Here is a 21576-nt window from a genome sequence, read left to right as displayed (position 1 = left end):
TCTTTTTCCAGGCTTGATTCAACAACACTGTGCAATTTTCTCCAGAGCTAATATGAAAAACTCCTTACTGCTAACAGAATACTAATGCTTTGCATTTGAATAGCACCTTTGATGTGAAGCTTTCCAGGCGCTTTGCACATTAATAAAATGTCTCAACCCCACACCCATCGGAGACAGGCAAGTATCATTCCCATGTTATAGATGGAGACACTGAGAATAAGATAGAGTAATCCTGACAGCTCAGAGCATCTGAAGCTCAGGCAGGCAAGGGGCCAAGTGTCCTCTATTCCCAAGCAGGAACAAGAGCAGCGATGGAGCTCCTTTGCCTCGGGGCTTCTTCTTGCATTATTACATACACTGGCATGACCCCACGCTTATTCTTTCTGCCAGTTCCAGGAAATCTGCAGCAGGAACGGCAAATTCCACCTCCCGCCAACCCGGAATGTAGTATATACTAGTGGGTTTGACCATTTCCTCATCAAACAAGACTTCATTTGTTGTTCATTAGAAAGTTCCCTAAAAGAATGGTGGAACGATACAGGGCTTAGTATTGCTTTCTCCCCGTGTTCCTGCTGCCCTTAGGGCCAAGCTAAATGTGATGTGGAAAGTCAGTTCAACTAAGTTTTGCTGAAATTAATGGGCCTTAGTCATGTTCATTAATTTTGATGGGTCTACTCTGAGAAAGGGAGTCAGGGGTGTAGGTGAACTCAGTTTGTGATATATCAAAGTGTTGAGTGGGATGCACAAAGAATTGATGCTGAACTAGGAAAGCTGCATAATGATTTGGCAAATGATTTGCTCCACATGCAAAATCACATAGGAAAGTAGTTTCAACCCATCATTAACTCACACATGCGTGCATACATGCATACATATATACATGCATGCATAATTTTATTTGAATACTACCTTTCCACAGTTCAAACCATGCTCAGCCTAAAAAAAATACACAGCTACGCCATAACAAAAGCAGCCATCAGCAATAAATTAAGCAGCAAAAATACAAAACCAAACTGAACAATTTCCACATAAATCACAACTAAATCTAAAATAGAGATACAAAAAAAGCAACATTAGCAACAACAATACCCCACCGTGCTCCAAAAATACTCCCCCCCAAAATAAACCCCAATACCCCAGCCCAAGAGTCTGTTCAGCAGCCTCAGGTTTTTGTAGCTGGAGTCAGTTAGGGCCAGGTGGGAAAAAACCTGCAAGGCAGGGAGCGGGTCTTCCAGGACTCACAGCCCTGATGCAAACATTGGCGAGAGTAATAGAGGGAGCAACTGTATTCTGAAATATCCCTTTCTGCTGCAGGACAGCTGCAAGAGCTGGATGACAGTTTGAAAGGAGTTTTGATTAAAAGCAAAAGGGGCCGGGATCCAGGACCCATCCAATTAATTCCATGTGCCCACGGGGGCTTAGTGCTTGCTTGGGAAGGCCCCACCCACCATGCCATGCACAAATCTCTTTTGAGAGCAAGGAGGCTTCCAGAGCAGTTTGGGTATGGTGTGGGGGAGGGGAATGCTGTTCAAAGGTGGTGTGGTGGGGAATCCCCACTGGGCATGCCCAGACTGTTCCATGTGCCTCATGAAGCTCTTTGGATCTGGGCCATTATCAATGGATGTGTGTGTCTGTGCGCACGCGCGCGCACGCACGCATGCATGTATTACTGTAAAACACTGGAGTGGATACAAAGGTTTTCTTCTCCATGTACAAAATGCCTTCTGCTTACAGCATAGCTGTCAACTTACAGATTTGAAAATAAGGGACCAGCAGCCTCGAAAATAAGGTATCAGCAGCCAAAATAAGGGATTTTAGTCAACCAGCTGAAATGCGAAGTTAAAAGGGACCTGATAATTTTGGAGAGCAGCACCAGTTTTTAGCCCTTCGTTTCCAGAGGTTGCTGCTCAAGACACCAGCCGATGAAACACTGCAATTAAATAACTACAAGCAGCCACAGCTTTTCGCGCAAAACGAAGTCCAAGCTACAAAGATGCTGCTGCAGTTCTGTATCTTTTCTCTCATGCTCCATCTGCAGCTCTCAGTTCCATCAGGCGGGGCGGGAGGAAGAGGGGGTGGGGGGAAATAGCGCCCAAAGTAAACCCGCAGATCAGACCATCTATGCTAGTCTACCACTACAAATCTATAGGAGAAGCACTTGCGGTCCTTCCTCTGCTTTCCCCCTCTATGGTTAGCCCTTGGAACACCTGCCCATGCCTCCTCCTCCTCCTCCTCTCTCTGAACTGCTTTCTCTATGGTTGCCCTCGCTCTCCTCTAAAGGCTCCTCAGCAATTCATAGGCCATGCCAGGCTGCCCATCTCATCTGGGTCCTTCGGTGGCGCAGGCGCAGTACGGCCTAGTGGGAGTGGCGACGGGCAGAGGGGAGGCCCCAGGCAGAGATGCTCAGTTTGGCAGCCGCGAGGAGGATGGCGGCAGAAGGGCCCGAGGCTCCTGCCAGTCCCCGCAGGGAGGGGCTCCCGGGGGCCGGGGCTGGTGAGAGGAGGCCGGAGGGGGGCGGGCCGGACAGCCAAGCAACACAGTTGCAGTCTTCGTCCTCCCTGGCTGGCAGGGAGGGAGGAAGAGGAGCTGCTTCCTTTGAAACCCGGGAAATTTATGGGACATCATCAATAAGGGACAGCAGTGGGACACAACGCTGGTTTAAGGGAGTTTCCTGCCAAATAAGGGATGGTTGACAGCTATGGCTTACAGGAGGGAGGGCGGAGGCAGTATCCTGAGAAATGCCACCGTCCGTTCGGATGATGACACTGTGTGAACTCTTGCACAAGCATTTGTGGAAAAAAGCAAACAGCTCTTTCTCTTCCACTTGTGGTTCTCTTGGATCCAAACTTCTTCTTCTTCTTCTTCTTCTTCTTCTTCTTCTTCTTCTTCTTCTTCTTCTTCTTCCTCTTCCTCTTCCTCTTCCTCTTCCTCTTCCTCTTCCTCTTCCTCTTGTTTGGAACATGTTTCCATGGCTTTTGTCCAGCTTTACTCAAGTAATCCAATTTCGAACGTGTATTTTGTGCTAAAGATGTATCACAACACATTTGCTTTCCCACTCAAGTAGCTTGCTGCAAGCCTACTGAAAAGACAATGAAATGACAAAGAAATTTGCCTAATAAAAGATTACTACCTGACTACAGAAACCATCTCTGCAATGTTATTTTTCTCACACACACTCTGATGCAGGAGCTGTAGCACTGGAGTTAAAACACCATTAAACTGCTCACCTTTTGCTACTTACATAAAGAACTCAGGGACACAGGGCTGGGACACACATTTCCGTAAAATCTGCATATGCTAATTTTTGATATATTTATTTTTATAGAGTTTTTTTTTCCTGAAAACCAGAAGACAAGGTACCGGGTCTTTTCCAGGGAGTCTCCTCTTCTCATGAGGTGGCCAAAGCACTGGAGCCTCAGCTTCAGGATCTGTCCTTCCAGTGAGCACTCAGGGCTGATTTCCTTCAGAATGGATAGGTTTGATCTTCTTGCAGTCCATGGGACTCTCAAGAGTCTCCTCTAGCACCAGAATTCAAAAGCATCAATTCTTCGATGACCAGCCTTCTTTATGGTCCAGCTCTCGCATGGGTGGCACAGAACCTCATAAATTGCTGGGTCCTCCTCCTGGATCCTCCGTTTGCACATATCTTAAGATTTCTGCCTGCCCCTGACACTTAGGCTGGTAAACTGTAAGAAGCTGAATGGGCAACAGCCACTACAATGTCTCAGGGTGCTTGTCATTGTACCCCAAGCTCCTTTTCTCTAACCTTAACCAAAAGGGCCATTAATAAAAATGCTCTAACCCAACATGACCCCACCAGATATTGCTGAGCCATAACTTCCACCAGGCCATGGACTGTGTTGCCTGGAGCCAATAATGGGAGTTGGGAGTCCAAGCTGTCAAAACCGAGCACCCATCCAGCAGCACAGAGTTCTTTCCTTTGGCAATCGAAGGAAGGCAGCCAAAAAAATTCCACACCGGGCGATCAATTAATCCCGTTCCGCCTGAAGGCCAGACAGATGAGGTAGTCCTGCTGGTTCTACCTCTAGCTGAGGCCAGGAAGAGGTGTGGCCACCTTAAGCAGACATACCTCTGGTGCCTCCCGATTGGCCAACTGGCAAGAAGCCATCGCCAGCTTAGCCCCACTTTGTTGCTGCACGCTCCGTTCTGACAAAAGGGGGGGAGGCAAAGCTGCAGCTCCATGCATGGGCTGGGGAACATTGATTTCCTTCATATCTGCTCCACTGTGTAACCGAAGGCAGAGGAGGTTTAGGATCAGAGTTTTCCTTCTCTGTGCACTACCTTCCCAAATTGATGAGCCTCATCTGCCCTGTGCAGTAACCGGCTTCTTGACCATCAGACCCGCTATTGGCCTCATCCATTCCATCCGCCAGAGCTTGTCTTTGCACGCAGAATAAGTCCCCAGCCCACTGAGGGTTTGAGACCCATCGGCTACCCTCACCTGGATTAGCCAGCCAGTTGAAACTGTTCCCAGGCCCTGTCTATCTGCTCTTTTGAGATCCTTCCAATTTCTCCCATTGTTTTGGATATATCAGCAGGGATTGGAAGGTGTTTAAAGGATACTTGCAAAGCCATATTGAAAAATCAGAACTCCTATTAGAATAAACAAATTCCATTTTTAAATACTGAAATACTAAATAAGATGGATAACCATGTGTAATAGAAAAAGAAGCATGAAATTAGGTTAAACGTGTGTGAAAGAAAGTAATAGAAGTGGAAAGAAATTGCAATTGAGTAGATTGGAAGTCTAACACAAAGGTGGGGTGAGGGGTGGTGGATGGTGATGGGAAAAGGAATTATCTGTGGGACTGAATGTAGGTATGTTTGAATATTTTTAAGGATTGTATGAAATGCATGTTTGTATGCTTGTATATTCACAATATGTGTGTATTAATGCTGAATTATTTTAACAATAAAAACTTTTCAAAGAAAGAAGAAAAAAAGAAGAAACTGTTCCCAGGGTGTGGCCGCTGTTGCATGCTGACAGCTTCTAGGAGTCACAGGTGATTGCTGAGTGCAGGGTGGAGACCAAAGGTGGACAAACTACCCCAGAAGAAGCATGATGTGCTCCCTTGCCAGAGGTACCACCCCTCCCTTAACACCCCAAACAGCATACAATCTAAAAAAAATGACACAGAGGAAACAGCATAGGAAGCGGAAAGAAGAGTAAACAGAGGAATAACACGTCCTTGTTTCACATGCTTAGGGCTTTGCCATCCAGGCTGGCTGGGGCTAGTGGGAATTGTAGCAGCCAGGGCTGGTGGGAATGGTAGCACCAGGGGCTGATGGGAATTGTAACACTAGGTTGTTGAAGACTGTGTTGTCTGCTTATTCAGTCATTTTTGTTCTCCATCAATCCTTCTGTGCCAAGGGCTTCATGAAAAATATGGGCCTTGAGGAGGGATTGGAGTAAGTGAGAAAGGTGAGATCATGCAGTTAGTGCATTGAAATGCTGCATATTTTTAGGGAGGGTAGGATTGTCCCACATCTACACTGTAAACAAAAGAACAGTTTAACACAGGGAAATTGTAATAATAATGTTAAGGGGTGGGTGTGTTTTAATCACTGTCAAGTATCATTGGAAACTAGAAAGATAAAACACTGGGCGAGGCAGGTGTAAGAAAAAGGTAAAATAGCCCTCTCAAGTAGCAGGTCAGTGACAGGTGAGCCCACCTGCTTAAAGGAGTAATTATTACACATCGATTAGAAAGGGTACTCAGGGTGAATGCAAACACTATCGCTAAAAGGGGGAAAAAAAGAAATACTACTGCTGCCATCTGCTGTGAGTGAAACAAATCAAGCTACTTCTCTTTTGTGAAATTCAGGAAATGATAGCACATTGGTAGTTGTAGGGCACACACACTTCATAAAGGGACAATGGGGTGGGTTAGATGTCTTATTTTAACAGATCAATAGTAAAAGCTCCAGTAACTCTCCAAAGACTTTATTGTGCAAATGCACGGTACTCAGGAAGCTAATCGTCCCCTTGTCAATTAGCCCCATTGAAGCTAATCACCCTTTTTGTAGAAATCCCATTTCAAATGAATAGGCGCTGCAAAAGTGGCACAAAGAGTCTCTCCACCGCACCCAAATAATGTTTATCCTCTGCCCCCCTCTTAAGGCTTTGTTTTGAATGAAGCCTGGGGCGGGGGGGGGGGGGGAGCTTTGACAAGCACACCTACAACAGGTGAAACTGCCTCTTTCCGGGAAGATGGTAAGAGCAGACACAGGCAGCAGCCTCATGCTTCACGGCCAGTGGGAATAGGACACACTTGTTTCTCTATTTTGTAAGCTTTATACACTAGGTAAAGGTAAAGGAACTCCTGACCATTAGGTCCAGTCGTGACTTATTCTGGGGTCGCAGCGCTCATCTCCCTTTACTGGCCGAGGGAGCCAGCGTACAGCTTCCGGGTCATATGGCCAGCATGACTAAGCTGGTTCTGGCGAACCAGAGCAGCACACAGAAACACTGTTTACCTTCCCACCAGAGGGGTACCTATTTATCTACTTGCACTTTGACATGCTTTCGAACTGCTAGGTTGGCAGGCTTTATACACTGATGGATTGCAAAAAAACAAAGCAGTTAAGCAAAGCCAGTGTGGTGTAGTGGTTAAGAGCAGTAGTCTTGTAATCTGGGGAACCGGGTTTGCATCTCCGCTCCTCCACATGCAGCTGCTGGGTGACCTTGGGCTAGTCACACTTCTTTGAAGTCTCTCAGTCCCACTCACTTCACAGAGTGTTTGTTGAGGGGGAGGAAGGGAAAGGAGAATGTTAGCTGCTTTGAGACTCTTTCGGGTAGTGATAAAGTGGGATATCAAATCCAAACTCTTCTTCTTCTTCTTCTTCAAAGGAAAAACAGGAAAATTAAGAAAATTGCAACCCTATACAAAATATACTAAACTACCTCAACTTTCTAAAACACCTTGGTTGGCTGGTCTAAACCTGTTTTTAGCAGGTTCCAAAGAGAGTACAATGAAAATTCCAAAGTTCTGCTGGAATCTGCTGGATTCCAAAGTTCAAGTACTGCCATACTAGATGTGGAACAGTTATTATATAGCACTTATAGCAGTGCCAATTCTCCCAATCAAAGCTGTCCAGTAGGCACATGTGGGGCTAGGCAATCTTGGAGGTAAACTGGTCCAAAATTGTTAAGGGCTTTATCTGCTAATAGTAACTCTTTGAACTTGGCCAGGTAGCAAATCAGCAGCCAGTGCAGATTTCTGAGCACAGGTGTCATATGCAGACAAGATCTCAGTCCTATCAGCAATTGTGCTGCAGCATTCTGCCCTAACTGCAGGTCAAGGGGTGAGAGGAGCCCCACATAGACCAGCACTCCATCAGTCATTAATATATGTCTTAGGTTTATGAGATCTGATGCCTCTGCTGGGATTTCTCGTTCCATTCTGGGTAGTGGTGACGGAAAGAGGGGGAAACTCGCAGGGAAGGCCATCGATGGCAATCTCCCAAAGTTAAGCCACAATTTCCTCATGCGAAATAATGGAAACAACATAAGAAGATATCTAGATATTTCACCACATCACTGGGATATGTAAAGCAAACAAAGAACAGTAACAATTCATACCGTGATAAAATGCATTCATGGGTGTTGAAATTTTTATTTTTGAAACATAGACTCAAAGTCCTGTATTAAATATACATGCTATTTAGACTTGCAAGTAATATACTAGCTAGAGTAAGCTTTTAGACTGAGTACCAGAAGGAAAAGAATTGAAACTCCTGAGGTTTCCAGGAGATGGAAATGAAATAAGGAAAATTGATTCAGTCCTTCCAGGAACGGGCTGTTCTGCTACAAGAACGTTCAGAGATTGATGATTTCAGACTGTTCTGTGGCAGCTTACAGCCGACCTGCCCATCAGCTAAAAGCCACAAATTTTAGTCAAACCAAACCAAAAACCAGCAATATGATGGAAAGGAATCTGAGCATATCTATACGACAAACTCATATCTGTTTTGTATTACTTTTACTGTCATGGCTCTCTTCCTGAAGGAATTCTGGGGATTTTAGTTTGGTGCAGAGAATTCTCTGCTAAAGGTCCTTGATGCCATCTCCAAGAAGTGCATTTTCCAGGTAAAAGAAACTTGCTGTAGAATCAGTTTATGTCTGCAGCATAGAAATATATATGCTTTAAATTGGCAAAATTGTGGATAAAGCTGTAGCTACAAGACACCCTCCTTTGTTCCAGCCATACCAGATATAATGTAAGGTAGCCAGGCAATTAGGGACACGGGTGGTGCCGTGGGTTAAACCACAGAGCCTAGGATTTGCCAATCAGAAGGTTGGTGGTTCGAATCCCCGTGACGGGGTTAGCTCTTGTTGCTCAGTCCCTGCTCCTGCCAACCTAGCAGTTCGAAAGCACGTCAAAGTGCAAGTAGATAAATAGGTACCACTCTGGCGGGAAGGTAAACTGTGTTTCCATGCGCTGCTCTGGGTTGCCAGAAGTGGCTTAGTCATGCTGGCCACATGACCTGGAAGCTGTACGCCTGCTCCCTCGGCCAGTAAAGCGAGATGAGCACCGCAACCCCAGAGTTGGTCACGACTGGACCTAAGGAACTGGACCTTTACCTTATCAATGGCCACTAGCTATGTATAATGACTCGAGTTGGACACGACTGGACCTAATGGTCAGGGGTCCATTTACCTTTACCTTTTTAGCCAGGCGATTGCTGGGTATAAATAACTACAACACTCATCCAGATGAACAGTCTTTTGGTCTATGGTGCCTTCACAACCCTTTACCCTCCAAACTGCATCAAGCATTAAGTAACTGGGGGAAGGACCATAGCAAGTTTATTAGATCGCTCCTAACAGGCTCTTCCAAATGCAGCTGATAACCCAGTCCCCAGTGTCAAGTCCAGCTCTTGACAATTTTTCTGAAACACATCCAAGTAATTTCAGTGCAGTTTGATCCTTTACGCCAAAGTCATGAGGTCAGCCAGATAAGCCCATCTGTCTTCAATTTGCCATGCCTACCTCATGCTTACGGTGAAATCATACATTGCCAGTGCTGTTATCCATCAGTGAGGGGTAACCTACAAGCTTGCTGTTTAAAGAACACAGGTTAAAGGACTGTTATCAATTTTAACCTCAGAGTTCACTGCAAACAGTCATTGAGTTTCTCAGATATAGCAAATTAAAGGTCAAGGAACTCAAGTTTAGGCACAGAGGATTTCCTTTCACTTGCACTTCATCCTTGGCTGACATATGTAATGACTTTGAGATATCCTTCTTGTTCTTGACCCAGAGCTCCCCTACTAATCTTGTCAAGCTAGCATCTGTATGTAATATATGGCAGCTTCCACTCAGCAAACCCCAAGACACATTCAGTTGTCAGCACTTGTATTATGGGTTCAGCTGCTTCTTGATGATCATCAGTCCATTGATCTTTCAGTTCTGGACAACTCCAATGCCATGGTATCCTTCCTTCCCTTCTTATACTGTCCCTATCAAAAGTAACATCAAAGTTTTATCACTAAGATACTTCAGAGGCTCCCAAACTGTGGCCTGTGGACCACCAATGGTCCACAAGCTTCATTCAGGTTGTCTGCGGAGTGTCTGTGGATTTGTGGTTGAAGATGGGAAAGGGAACATCCATCTCATTACATCAGGCACAGGCAGACTCTGGCCTTCCAGATGTTTGGGACAACAATTCCCATCATCCCTAGCTAACAGGACAGTGGTCAGGGACGATGGGAATTGTAGTCCCAAACATCTGGAGGGCCGGAGTTTGCCAATTCCTGCATAGACATATTGGTTTTAACTGAATTTTACTTTATTGCATTACAAGTTGAATTATATGGAATACCATCAAATACAGCACAGTGGTACATTGGTTTAAGAACAGCTTAGTTTATGAACAACTTGGAATAAGAATGCCGCAAACCCGGAAGCAGGTGTTTCGGTTTGTGAACTTTGCCTTGGAATAGGAACATGTTGAGTATGTTCCATTTGTAAACTGAGTCCCCCGCTGCTATGGGAAAGCACACCTTGGTTTCAGAATGCTTTGGTTTAAGAACGGACTTCCGGAACAGATTAAGTTCATAAACCAAGGTACCACTGTATATAAGAAATAAAATAAGCCAAAAACATACCATTAAATATCATCCAGCACCTAGCACAGTGTATTACAGTTGTTACAACAGGCAGAAAAAGAAATCATTAAGTCATTTGTCAAGATGTTCAGCAGTTTTCAAGTGGTCCACGGGAATAAACTCTGGGAACCACTGGGCTAGCCTAGTTCTAACTCAGACACTGCATTTTTGTCTGTACTGTACCTCTTGACAATGGACATGATGGAGAAAACCCATAAACAAGCAAAACTAGCAAATCAAGGAGAAGGCTAGGATAGAACCACTCACCCTGACAGGCTAGTTTTCTAAGTGCAGGGATATTTCTTTCTTAGTGGAACATTCAGTAAGAGGAGCCTCCACCTGCAGTCTCCAGTAGTGCAGCCCAGACACAGGATTACCATCTCATCAGTAACCAGACCATTCTACAATGGGCCCAGAAACATCCTTACTGCTTTTAACCTTGGACAGTCCTTCAAAGCTGATAACTTGTCAGGGTTAGGTCATACACTTGCCACTCCAACAACTCATCTGGGACCAGCTGATATTTGACTTTTCCACTCCCAGTCCTGTTTTCTATTAGAAGTCATTCCATCTTGTCATCAAATATTTGTGCAGTTTTATGAGGAATTATTGCCTGAATTTGCTTGTTTTCCTGCTCCTTCCCCAACTCCTTTCCCTTCTGAATTGTGCCTGTTAGATTGGAAGTCCTCAGGCAGGAACTTAGTTGATATTGCTATTGTTTATTATTGTACAGTGCCTGTAAAACTTTGCTATGAAGCTTCCATCTTATGCTCAGCCTGTATGAACTGTGTCAATAAAAACCTTGTGTTGCATAAACCCCATCAATGATCTTCATTCCAAGGAAACTCATCCTGGGCTGGAACTGCTGCAACATCCTCCTCCTTAAAGACCAGAGTGCACCCTTCCATATTCCAAAACTTTAGCAGATGTTTTGAAGAACTTGCACTTGGGAACTGACAGTTTTAATCCTGCTCCACTAAACATGGAAGAACCTTCATACATCTTGCTTAAGGATCATCAGCGGTTTCTGAAAATATTAAGTCATCCAAGAATCCTATGACTTCAGTGATACTGATGTCATTCTTAACATGTTCCGCCATTGTTTGGAAGACTGCCAGAGCATTTGTCAATCCCTGTGGCATCATCATAGGAAACTGCCAAATACCCACCTTTTCCTACTGCAATCTCATGACATTCACTCTTCAAGTCAAGTTCAGGCTCCTTCTATGCCTAGTAAAAGATAAGCATTCTTCATGACCAAACTGTTCAGAAGCCTTTAGTCCATCACGATTATCAACGAATTTGTCTTCTTCCTGATTAGAACAATGGGAGATGCATACAGACCAAGTGGACACCTCTTTGAGGCCATGATCGCAATCCTCAAAATCAACTGGAGAAACTGTTATTGTTATTTCATAGGAGGGTATATTATCTGGCATACACATGGCCCAAATCTAAGCCAATGTCTGGAAAAAAGCTGATTCTGTTTCACATGATCCTCTTTCCTATAAAAATGGTTGCCATAAATTTATTCTGTAACTTTTCTGTTCACTCACCTCAATCCAAATAGCATGAATCTAAAGTCTCTTTTGGAAAGTTGGGGTGACTAAGTGTCCATAGTCATCAATTAATTTGCTTAAAACATTATTCCAATGAGTATTTTTTAATTTGACTATATCTTCTTGGCTATTTGCCTCTTAGAAAAGTAGCTTCATGTTACTGTGACCCTCCATTAATTTGTGAGTCAACTCAACACCATAAATTTACCCATAAAGCATACCACTGCCATTTTGTTTGCTTGCTTTACTTCAGGTGTATAGCACCTAATAACAGTATTTGTTGTTGTTGTTGTTTAGTCGTTTAGTCGTGTCTGACTCTTCGTGACCCCATGGCCAGAGCACGCCAGGCACATCTGTCTTCCACTGCCTACCACAGTTTGGTCAAACTCATGCTGGTAGCTTCGAGAACACTGTCCAGCCATCTCGTCCTCTGTCGTCCCCTTCTCCTTGTGCCCTCCATCTTTCCCAACATCTGGGTCTTCTCCAGGGAGTCTTCTCTTCTCATGAGGTGGCCAAAGTATTGGAGTCTCAGCTTCAGGATCTGTCCTGAATGTTAACAGTATTTGATTCCTTGTTCCTTGTTGCACAGGCTGCTCCCATGATAATTCCCTCCAGAATGGCACATAGCCTCCATGATATACCTACATGATGTAGAGGCGTGGGTGGCGCTGTGGTCTAAACCACCGAACTTCTTGGGCTTGCCAGTCAGAAGGTTGGCAGTTTGAATCCCTGTGACGGGGTGAGCTCCCGTTGCTCTGTCCCAGCTCCTGCCAACCTAGCAGTTCAAAAGCACACCAGTGCAAGTAGATAAATTGGTACCGCTAAGGCAGGAAGATAAATGGCATTTACGTGAGCTCTCGCTTCCATCACGGTGTTCCGTTGTGCCAGAAGCAACGTTTAGTCCTGCTGGCCACGTGACCCGGAAAGTTGTCTGTGGACAAACGCTAGCTCCCGCTGCCTGAAAGCAAGATGAGTGCCACAACACCAGAGTCACCTTTGACTGGACTTAACCATCCAGGGGTCCTTTACCTTTTACCTTTACCTACCTTTTGCGTACAAATAAATGTGGTTGGGGTGCAAAGGACATAATTCTCATGAGCATGGTGAGCAATGTGTTGGTGTGCCAGGCAGTGTTTCCTTGTTATTCAGGTGAACAGCAGTTGTGGGCTGGTACATTGGCCAGTTTCTCTCCTTCAACATCAGCATGACATCACAATGGCCTGTGTCTCTCCTTCTGGTTGGACACATCCATGTGAGAACACAGTGGCCAGTCTGTGAAATAGGCAGCATCAGCATGAGATCACAGTGGCCAGTTTTTCTCCCTCAGGTGGCTAGCATGGGCCACAGTGGGCAGCCCCTGTCCTTCAGGCAGGGAGCATCATCTTGTGGGGAGAGGCATTCATTCGTCTTCATTCCTCTTCCACTCAGGCAGGCAGTAGCATGTGGGCAGAATATTTATTTCTCTTGTGGAAGCTGCCAAAAGCAGGTACATGTCAGCACAATCTCTTTCTCAGTGAGGTGGGCTTAGTTGGGAGCAGATGGTGGACCCTGTATGTTCTTCTCTTAGTGAGGTGGTCAGCAGAAGTATGAGTGTAGCGGTCATCTCACCGAAATGGGCAGCAGCATGCGGACAGAGAAGCAGCAGGCAAGGTGAAGAGCAGGCAGGGCAAGTAGGCAATCCATCTATTACAGGGCCTCTCTACATACAGGAAGTGGATGCAGGTGGCGCTGTGATCTAAACCCCTGAGCCTCTTGGGCTTTCTTATTGTGAGGTTGGCAGTTCAAGTCCACGCAAGGGGGTGAGCTCCCGTTGCTCTGTCCCAGCTCCTGCCAACCAAGCAGTTCCAAAGCACACCAGTGCAAGTAGATAAATAGGTACCATAACCGACGTTTCCATGCACTTTGGTTTCCGTCACGGTGTTCCGTTGCACCAGAAGTGGTTTAGTCACACTGGCCAAGTGACCCACAAAGCTGTCTGTGGACAAATGCCGGCTCCCTCAACCTGAGATGAGTGCCGCAACCCCATAGTTGCCTTTGACTGGATTTAGCCATCCAGGGGTCCTTTACCTTTTTTTTTTAAAAAAAACACCTATGTGATAGTAATTTAATTATTCTTCCCATGCTACTTCTCTCTAGGCAGGCTATGCGATAAATACTCCACAGGTCCCCCATACACCAGTGCTCACCTGTGCCGACAATAACTTTTACAACATTTGAAACAACGCAGTACTCAAAGCTCAGGATATAACATGCCCATAACTTTTACATCAAACCCAAGTGGTTTGAATGTATTTGATATTTGCATTAACAGAGAGTATTGGCTAGATCATAAACGCTTCTCCATTATTTGAGCCTTTTAAAATTCTTGGGAGAAAGATGCAATCACAACAAAATCTGCGGAAGCCTCATGCCACGTGGTTCAGTTTCACAAACGCAAACTCTTACTGCAACAGCTACAAATAAATTAAGATTTCAATCCTATACACAGTTATTTGGGAATGAACCCCATTGAAAACAAAGGAACTTACTTCTTCTGAGTAGACATGTTGCACTGCAAATATCTCAGGGCAGAGAAAGCCAGAGGTTAGAGAAAACAATTCTGTTTGAAACTCCCCAATTGTTTAATTTATTTGTCCTTGTTTCTCCTGTAACTTATCTGCAAAAAAAATTTACAAAACTGGTTTTCTTTCTCCAGAATCAATAACATGAATTGTGCCAAGTGGTGTAGTAGTTCACACAGAAAGACTTTGAAAGGAATTAGGTCGATTTAGGAAATATACTTCCAGCTTCCAATTCCTGCAACTGCTAGCAGCTGGGAAAGAGGAAGGCTAATATTATAGCGCCACAACACTGGAAGGCTATAATTTCTATTCCGTTTGAATTTAAGATTGAAAAAGCATTTCCCTCGCTTAGTAAATTCCATGAATCCTTGCCATCTCAGTTTCCATTTTAACATAAAAATAGAAACCGTCTGCTGGTCTTGTTTCCAAGTTATTCTGAGGAAAAGTTAGAGGGTTGTTTGGTAAACCTTTAGCACTGCACTTTAACAGACTTGACCTTAGATCAAGAAGGGCTCCATCCACTGCATGTTTTAAACTATTCCACGAGTGTCTTCCCATTATATTATATCTGTATCATCATCTGCTTTCGTCAAAAGACATAGTGCCTTGCATTTAGAATCTAACAGCTTAGCTCTTCAATCCGCAAAATCTCTAGCTCCAAGTTGTGGAGGGCTTTGCTTGTGAGAACCACACACTCCTGTCTTTCTAGTGAAAAGCTAGTTTTTAATTTTTATGGTAAACTCATTTTTCAACAACCAGAAACTTAATTCATCCAGAAGGGATTTGGGTATTTTATACTTTAATTTTTAAAATGTTTATTAAATGTTACCAAAAAAATGAATAGAAAAAAAGAAACAGAAACAATACATAACCATACATAAAACATTTTATCTACACAATTTTCCAGAATGCAAACTAGAAAAGAAGAAAGACAAAAGATAAAAGAAAGAAACAAGAAAAAAATGAAAAGAAAAAATACTTTTCATAATCGATTATTCCAAATTCATACTTCAAACATTACAATATTTAAATCCCAGTTAAAATATTATAAAAGACTTCCACCGGATTCACCACACGTCTGTTGGTTCTCTAATTCACCTTTGCATGTGTTCTTCAGTCACTTCCTTTCCTTAAATTCATTCATAGTCCATCTAACCTTTGTATTCTCTTTCGTGTTTGATACAGGGGTAATTTATACTTTAAATTTAAACTGTAAATGTTAATGGGGTCAAATGAATACTGTGAAAACTTTCATGCTGTGATACATTTGTTAGCAAACTCTTTTTCCCTTTTTGCAATTAGCAATTTTGCAGTTGTTGTTGTTGTTTGGTCGTTTAGTTGTGTCCGACTCTTCGTGACCCCATGGACCAGAGCACACCAGGACCTTTCAAATATCTCTTGTCCAAGCTCACGATTTTTGTGCCTTTGAAATACCTGTTTGGTGCCTCTTGGCATCAGTGACATCAGAATACTTTTTTTAAAAAAAAACACACACACTGCCATCTTCTTTTTGTTAATATATGATCCCAGCCAATCACAGATCATGTAGGTAGCACGACAGTATCACAAAACCAAATGGGTTTGGCTCCATGACGATAAAATGAAGCCATGTAGCCAATCCAATCTGGCTCCATCATGACATCACAAAGAAAATTCAGAGCGAGGTCATGAAGCCATTTGCTCATTCTGAATGGCAAAAGAGTTATCAGTGGTTTGCAGCTCCCTGCAAAGGTGCTGCTTTTCACAGTGGGAGAAAGTATTTGTCAGAGGTGTTCCCCTTCCATTCTGCTCTACCTCTATGACCTAAAATGAGATTCCACCTCCCAGGACATCCACAGGCTCATGTGGCCCGTGGGATAATCTAGCAACATCAGATTTGCTAGAATGCAATGTAAAACATCAGGGACGCGGGTGGCGCTGTGGTTAAACCACAGAGCCTAGGACTTGCTGATCAGAAGGTCGGCGGTTCGAATCCCCGCGACGGGGTGAGCTCCCGTTGTTCGGTCCCTGCTCCTGCCAACCTAGCAGTTCGAAAGCACGTCAAAGTGCAAGTAGATAAATAGGTACCGCTCTGGCGGGAAGGTAAACGGCATTTCCGTGCGCTGCTCTGGTTTGCCAGAAGCGGCTTAGTCATGCTGGCCACATGACCCGGAAGCTGTACGCCGGTTCCCTCGGCCAATAAAGCGAGATGAGCGCTGCAACCCCAGAGTCGGTCACGACTGGACCTAATGGTCAGGGGTCCCTTTACCTTTACCTTTAATGTAAAACATCAGATCGCAGATGAAAGCGGTTTGTGGGCAATTTGGTAGGTGGAAGGGGGTCAGCGATAGCATATACTGAACTGACTCCCCTAAAACAATTTTTACTCCCTGCAAACCACCAGATGAGTGGTGATTTGAAAACCTGGGCTAATCCATCCTAAAGGGGCATTTCTGCCCCTTGAGCTGAATGGGGAAAAGCAGAAAATCACCCTCTTTAGCTCCATTGACTTGGATGGCTTTGGGTAGGGCGAGAAGCCTGAGGCCATCTTGGTGTTGTTGTCTCATACAGTATATATTGGTGATTTATTTAAATACAGTCATACCTCAGGTTACAGACGCTTCAGGTTGTGTTTTTTCAGGTTACGGACTGCCGAAACCCGGAAGTACCGGAACAGGTTACTTCCAGGTTTCGGCAGTGGTGCATGCGCAGAAGCGCTAAATCACACTTTGCGCATGCACAGAAGCACCGAATCACAACCCGCGTTTGCGCAGACGCGGGTTGCAAACGCTGCAGGTTGCGGACATGCATAGATCACATTCGCAACCCAAACATCCACTGTACATGGTTCAGACACTTCTGCCTGGGCAGCTGTGTCACCAAAATCATGAGCTCTCAACTTAGTTCAGCCTTTGGACTCAGCTGTGTTATCCAGTGGGTTCTCTGACACCCAAACTAAGCATCCCATAGAGTGGTGACACTTCTCTGGGATACAGCAGGATTATTATTTTTTAAGCACATAGCTTATTATCATACATGGATGTCAATTTTTAATGCCTTCCATGTACAGAGGAGGAAGAAGGTTCTTGGATTCTTCAGGAGGTTCATTAAAATGAAACTGGAGCATAAGTTTCCTATTTGTACAGGTGGCTCCTTTCGGAGCTGAAGTTAGTTCGGCAGACTTTGGGGGCTTCTTTTTTCCTTTTCCCTCCACAACACTGCATCTAAGATGAAGAGGGAGAATGAAAAGGCTATTTGCAGCACACCTTGACTCGTGAAACAAACACAGGTGGTCCTCTCTATCTTTGGTAAATACTTTTTTTATTTTATTCTGGTAGGTTGCTGCCTGCCAAGAATCTGGCGTTTTATGCTTTCTTCTCAATGTACTCGTCACTGATGAACTTCTACTGTATTTTACAGTAGGTAACGGTAAAGGGACCCCTGACCATTAGGTTCAGTCGTGGCTGACTCTGGGGTTGCAACGCTCATCTTGCTTTATTGGCCGAAGGAGCCGGTGTACAGCTTCCGGATCATGTGGTCATGACTAAGCTGCTTCTGGGAAACCAGAGTAGCGCACGGAAGCGCCATTTACCTTCCTGCCAGAGTGGTACCTATTTATCTACTTGCACTTCATGCTTTCGAACTGCTAGGTTGGCAGGAGCTGGGACCCAGCAATGGGAGCTCACCCCGTCATGGGGATTCGAACCACCGACCTTCTGATCAGCAAGTCCTAGGCTCTCTGGTTTAACCCACAGAGCCATCTGCATCCCTGTTGTACAGTACTGTGACTTTATTTTGCCAACTTTCTGGAGGCAGCATGGCAGTAATGGGTGGGCCCAACCCAAGCGCACTCTTGGATGTGTGAACAGAATTTGTACAACATCTGGAGGATTCTGCGTCCCATTGTTTAACACTTCATCTTTTGTGCTTATTAAGCCGAATAATGTGCAATTGCTATAGTGCTAAAACAACAATACTTCTGTTAATGTGGAAGATTTATGCTCTGCTTTTCAACCCTATTATCGTAACAGCTTCCAAGCAACAAATAATGCAAAAAACCCCAACAAACCTGAACATTCCTTTCCCACCCCACAGCCCCATGTCCTCTGACTGACTGATGGGGCCAGAGTGAATCTCATTTTAGCTCTGCAGTCCCAGGGCAACTGGAAGTTGGAACAGACTCTTCTTCCTGGCAGGTAGAGCAGAAGCGAACCTCCTCCACCTGCTCCTTCACTGGCCAGTGGATGGGGCCAAGTTCTTGCCATGATCTTCTGCCTTAGAGGAGTGACGTACAGTCATCCTTGGCCAGTAGCAGAGGCCAAAGTACACTATTAAACATATTAGCATCTACAGATAGAAGATGTTGTTTAGTCGTGTCCGACTCTTCGTGACCCCATCGACCAGAGCACGCCAGGCACTCCTGTCTTCCACTGCCTCCCACAGTTTGGTCAAACTCATGTTCGTAGCTTCGAGAACACTGTCCAACCATCTCATCCTCTGTCACCCCCTTCTCCTTGTGCCCTCCATCTTTCCCAACATCAGGGTCTTTTCCAGGGAGTCTTCTCTTCTCATGAGGTGGCCAAAGTATTGGAGCCTCAGCTTCAGGATCTGTCCTTCCAGTGAGCACTCAGGGCTGATTTCTTTCAGAATGGATAGGTTTGATCTATCTTCTATCTAGATAGAAGATAGCATTCAGCTTTATTTAGCTCCCTCTCAATTCAACATGAAAGAGAGCCATACTGAGATGAAGATCTCTGCTTTGTCGAAACCTCTGGCTGCTTTAAATTGGCAACATTTCTCCAAGGATCCCAGGTATCAGAGAGCCAATTCACCAACAGAGGGAGAGTTTCAACTTTCCAAAATCTGGAGATCACCTGCTTGACTCCTGGAAAGGTAAGCAGTTTGGAGGGGCTGTATACGTGCCTGGTATGCATGACCAAGCACTAGTTGAGAACAACTAGTATTTTTTCTAATATCTTTAATTAACTTTAGGTCTACTTCCCAGAAGGATTGTTGAGCAGAGACTGCGTAATTTCCAATAACAAGTCCTACCTAACCTATATTAGTTGTTAATTGCTTTCATGCCCCAGAAGTTTAAAGGAGCACAGCAATTGTGAAAGCAGTTGTTGAAGTCTGCTAGCTCCTTCCTGTTCATGTAATACCATAAAGGACACCTCGGGTTTTCCTTTCACTTGCAACCTCTGAAGATTACATTACTTGACGAATCACCATCCAAATTAGTCGTCCAGACATGGAAGCATAGCAGTTCAAGCAACACCCAAGGAATCTGTGGTAGGGCTTCACATACTGTGTGACTATTGCTATAATTATGACCACTCTGGGTAGGTGTTCAGTGATTCTAAATGATTAACTAACCATATGCTTTCTATTTATAAAAAAAAGTGTCAACACTTTTCTTTTAGTCAACTCATCTGAGCTAAATGAAGTGATGAAAAGTCAAACCCTGATCACCTGAAATGGCATGCCAAGTCCTGCGCATGATTTGGACAAAATCAATAGTAAAAGTAGCGGATCTGTCGGAAATACCAAGATTATTATTTTTTAAACCCAAATAAACAAAAGAGATCAAATTTTCAGCACAATATTGTTTCAGTAATAACCCTCGTCTGGTTATTAATTCACTTAAATCCAACGATGAATATGAATGGTGGTTTTTGCCAGACACCATCTTCCGGTTATCATCACCCAACACACCACATCTTTAATGAGGTGGAATTGGTGTTTGTTCAGACTGCCAGGAGAGTGCAGCTCTTCCAGCTGACCCAATCTGCTTCATCTCACCGGACTGCTCAAAAAGCAAAGAAGCACACATATTTTTGGTAAATGAAGTACAACGGCATGCTTGCTCTCTTAACACTACAGTGTTAGAGTAATCCATATAAATGCTGAGCAAGATTTTACTGGCACTTTCCCACATGACCTTTGGGACATCCTTATAGAGTAGAAAGCTAAATGAGAAATACACACACACATTAAAAAACAGTCAGCATATGTTAGGAATCTGGTCCTATGCTGGTCTCTTCAGCTACTGAAACAGTTTTCATGCATGTTGGCATAGTACCCACACAGAGGGGTGGGTGAGAGGGAGGGAGGGAAATGGATGGAGTACACATTCAACTGCCTAATGGCGTCTGCGTCACCCAGGAGATCGCAGCCACAGAGATAAGAAAAGAAGAGGCATTCCGTTGTCTGGAGAGGTCACTTCCTGGTTTGCATGGAGAAGCTGTTTTCAATGGAGCCCAGCAAAGGAAGTACACAGCTGTACTGATGCAGCACCAGAAATTTTGTCCCCCTAATGATTTTGTACCCTGTGTCCCCCATGCTACGCCACTATTCATGCAGTCTTCTTTGAGCTGGCCCCTTTCCCAGGACTGGACCAAGGCTGATATGCTGGAGACACAGGCTCCGCAGGGTAACTTATGCCCTAGTCAGAAAATGACCTCTTGCTGGGAAAAACTTCATACCCTCCTACATACAACTATACATGCTAGAATATAGCTTGACATAGAGAGCAGTGATGGAAGATGTAGCCCTCCGATTCTCGCTGTCTGGCCCTTGGGACTACTCTCACTTGGCCCAGCTTTGCACCTGAAATATTTTTGCCTGGCTGAGATGTTGCACTCTGATATTGGCTCCTGGTTGTCTCGATGGAGGATAGAATCATAGAATTGTAGAGCCACAGGGGTCATCTGATCCAACTTCCTGCAATGCAGGAAACTTCTGCCCCATGTGGGATTTCAACCTACAATCCTGAGATTAAGAGTCTCATGCTCTACCAACTGAGCTACCAATATTGTGTGTGTGTGTGTGTGTGTGTGTGTTACAAGAAACTGGCCTACTGTACAAAGATAAAATTTTTGCTTCATTCAGAATAAGGCTCATCCCTCAAGCTGAAAAGGGTTTCTCACCACTGATGTAAATCTTACCACAGGCAGGGGGATTTCCCACTCCTCACTTGTCTGTGCTTCACTCACCACTACTAAAGCTCAGTCACTTAAATATTCTGGGCCACAGGCAATTAAATATTTGTGCTAGTGGAAGCCAGTACACCTATTCCCCTGGACGGTTAAGTCCAGTCAACGGTGACTAAGGGGTTGCAGTGCTCATCTTGCTGTCAGGCCGAGGGAGCCGGCGTTTGTCTGCAGACAGCTTTCTGGGTCATGTGGCCAGCAGAACTTAATCACTTCTGGCATAACGGGACACCATGAGAGAAGCCAAAGCGCGCGGAAATGCTCTTTACCTTCCCACCACAGTGGTACCTATTTATCTACTTGCACTGGCATGCTTTCGAACTGCTCGGTTGGCAGGAGCTGGGACAGAGCAAC

The 21576-nt window shown here is 44.6% G+C and overlaps 1 long non-coding RNA gene across 1 annotated transcript; it reads left to right on the top strand.

Annotated features, from left to right (window-relative positions):
• Nucleotides 1-12900: 12900 nt before the first annotated feature.
• Nucleotides 12901-19833, top strand: LOC307212673. Its single transcript, XR_013837079.1, has 3 exons — nt 12901-13176; nt 18961-19123; nt 19654-19833. It is a non-coding gene; the product is annotated as an uncharacterized lncRNA (long non-coding RNA).
• The last annotated feature ends 1743 nt before the right edge of the window (nt 19834-21576 follow it).

This window comes from Podarcis cretensis (genome assembly GCF_951804945.1).
Source record: "Podarcis cretensis genome assembly, chromosome: 3".
In the NCBI taxonomy this organism is placed as follows: domain Eukaryota; kingdom Metazoa; phylum Chordata; class Lepidosauria; order Squamata; family Lacertidae; genus Podarcis; species Podarcis cretensis.
The sequence above is the reverse complement of the archived record's forward strand: the minus strand, read 5'-3'. Positions and strand labels throughout refer to the sequence as shown.